General features: G+C 41.1%; 1 non-coding gene across 1 annotated transcript; it reads left to right on the top strand.

Annotated features, from left to right (window-relative positions):
- Nucleotides 1-1,850: 1,850 nt before the first annotated feature.
- On the top strand, nucleotides 1,851-1,960 carry LOC111826643. The gene has a single exon (XR_002829996.1). It is a non-coding gene; the product is annotated as a U6 spliceosomal RNA (small nuclear RNA).
- Nucleotides 1,961-3,058: the final 1,098 nt, after the last annotated feature.

The following is a 3,058-nucleotide window of genomic DNA, read 5'->3' as shown; positions in this document are numbered from 1 at the left end:
CCCTAACTGATTGCCTGCCTGCCTGATTGCCCCTAACCACCTCTGTCTCAGCCCCCGCTTCCACAGCTTCATCCAGAAAGTCATCTGGAAGGATGTCTGGAATGACGTCTGGAAGGTCGTCCAGCTGTCCAGTCTAATTAGCAGATTATGCTTTTATTATTATAGACTAGAGGCCCAGTGAATGAAATTCGTGCATGGGGGGTGGGTCCCCTCAGCCCAGCCTGCACCCTCTCTAATCCGGGACCCCTCAGGGGTTGTCCGACTGCCTAAACTGGGATCGGGCCTAAACTGGATTGGGCCTAAACTGGCAGTCAGACATCCCTCTCACAATCCAGGACCGTTGGCTCCTAACTGCTCACCTGCCTGCCTGCCTGATTGCCCTTAACTGGCTCCCCTGCCAGCCTGACCAACCCTAACCGCCTCTGCCTGCTGACCTGGTCGCTCCCAACTGCCCCCCTGCCAGCCTGGTCACCCCTCACTGGCCCCCCTGCCGGCCTAGTTGCCCCCAACTGCCCCCTGCTGGCCTGGTCGCCCCAAACTACCCCCCCCCCCCCCGCTGGCCTGGTTGTCCCTCACTGCCCCCCCTGCTGGTCTGGTCACCCCACTCAGCCTGCTGTTCAGTCATTTGGTCGTCCCTCACTAACCCCCCTGCTGGCCTTGTCGCCCCACTCAGCCTGTTCCGTCATTTGTTCAGTTGTTTCGGATGTGACAGCCCCTGGCTCTTTATATATATAGATTCCTGTGCAGAGCTCCACATCTATTTTTATTAAATGGAATGTCTTTTAACGTACCTGACTTAAATCTTTATTATGAAATTCATGCTTTCTACTACCAATTAAAAACTTTCCAAAGCTTTTATGGTGCATTATATTTTTTACTCTATGTTAGTTCATCTTGACTGCAATACAATTGAAATTATCTCAACATTAAAAAATTTTATTAAAAAATGAAAATTCTTCAAAAATTTTCAAGGTTTTCCAAGAAATCAATATTAACTAATCCCTTTGTCAAACCAGAATTTAACAAAAGAGAAAAATGCATATTTTATGAAGGATACGACTGACATAGAGCAGTGGCAGTTCATAAATGACATGTTGCCCATCTCAAGCATTGTACCTGACCAGTTTTAATAATTTCAGTTTCAAATATTTTTGCTACAGTTTCTAGTTTAATTTTATTTTTGTTGGGTTGGTGATAAATAAAATAAATTTTATCCAGAATATTTTTAAACAATTGACTTATTTTATTTTAGGTAATGAATTGCATTAAATGATTTAAACAGTGCCAAGTGATGACTTTAGAAAAATTTTCTAACAAATTTGTAACTACTCCAGACTTCCTTCCCACTACTGTAGGAACACTATTACAACAAAAATGTAATTAATTTCACTTTCAAATATTCATTATCAAAGGCCCAATCATTTAAAGCAGACAATACTGAATTAGAAATATACTCTGCTGTAGCTCATACCAATTCTTTTGAAGTAACAAATATCATTACCAGTAGAGAAACTGACTCAATTGCATATTGAAGATTCATTACTAAGTGCTTTTCTTTAATTGTAGATGCCTAATCAATGATAGCACATAACTGTCATTCTCTTCTATGATATCCTTAAATATCTTCATATAATTTATTTTGCAATATATTTTGCTGTTCTTCCTTATTGCACTGTATCATGTATGTAAACAACTGCCTATATCCACTTCATTTTTCTCTTCTAACTCTATGCCCCCTCACTATCAAAGACTACTGTGTTTTACTAAACTATAAAGAATATTAAAAACTTTTATGATAGTACCAATGTCTTTATTTAATTTATACAACAAATTGGCAATTAAGTCATTAGGTGCTTGCTTCAGCAGCACATATACTAAAACTGGGACTATATAGAGAAGATTATTAGCATGGCCCTTGTGCAAGGATGACATGCAAATTCGTGAAGCTTTCCATATTTAAAAAAGAAACTGAGTCATTAGTTGATGCATCTAACAAATCTTGAATTATGGTACAGTCTTTTTAAAAAATCATGTTCCCTGATTTATTTATTTATTGGCAGAAATTTGCCTACGAGTTTTATTAGTACCATCTCAGGTTACTAAATATGACTTCCATTCCATGGAACAATGGACATGCTTTTCTGCTGTCACTCCTAAATGCTGAACTATCAAACAATTTTATATCCATTCTTTCATTTAAGCCTTTTGTACCGTTCTGAAAACACTCCTTTTATAGCCAATTTCATGCTACAAATGTGACAGCTCTGAACACAGAGTTGGGAAGAGATACATATATTATTACAGTATTTCCTTCATACAGACAGATAACCTTGAGAGCAGAGTTATTAGTAAAATGAAGTTAAAAAATATAAATGATGAGTTTTGAATGTTTACCTGTTCTTCACATATTTAACTGTAAATTTATAAAATTTGATTTTTAATAGTGGTTATGCTTAATACCTGGCTCATAAAATCCATGAAAATTTAGCAATCAGCCTTGCAAACTGGTAAAAGCCAACTGTGTGTATAGTAAGGGAGGCTTTGGGAGAGCAAGTAATTTGCCTGAGTTGGTAAGTGGCTAAGTCAAGATTCAAATCTAAGTCCAAAACTCTGACACAGGTTAGATTTCTTGGTGAATAAGGACCATAATTGGCATGTGTGTGTGTGTGTGTGTGTGTGTGTGTGTGTTTTAACTTGCAGGGGGTGGGGCATATACTGAGGTAACTCCACATGCAAGGGAATGCATTTTCTGGACTACCATCTTATATTGATACTAGGGGCCCAGTGCATGAATTCGTGCACACTGAAAGAAACTGGGCCTCGGTGGGCACAGGGGCGGGTCTCGGCCCATCCTCCATGCCCCCTCCCGGCCCCTCCCACCATGGCCTTTGGTCCCCAGTCTGCTGGCAGCCCTGCTCCCACTGCCACCACTCCCATGTGCTGACAGCACCAGCCCTGCTTGCACCCGCTGAAGGCATGAAGCGACTGGGGCTGGCACCAGCAGTGGATGTGAGTGGCAGCTGCTGCTCCTGATCCCCCCCTCAGGAGCAGGGGGAGG

Source organism: Myotis lucifugus, unplaced genomic scaffold, assembly GCF_000147115.1.
Source record: "Myotis lucifugus unplaced genomic scaffold, Myoluc2.0 scaffold_91, whole genome shotgun sequence".
Taxonomy (NCBI): Eukaryota; Metazoa; Chordata; class Mammalia; order Chiroptera; family Vespertilionidae; genus Myotis; species Myotis lucifugus.
The sequence above is the reverse complement of the archived record's forward strand: the minus strand, read 5'-3'. Positions and strand labels throughout refer to the sequence as shown.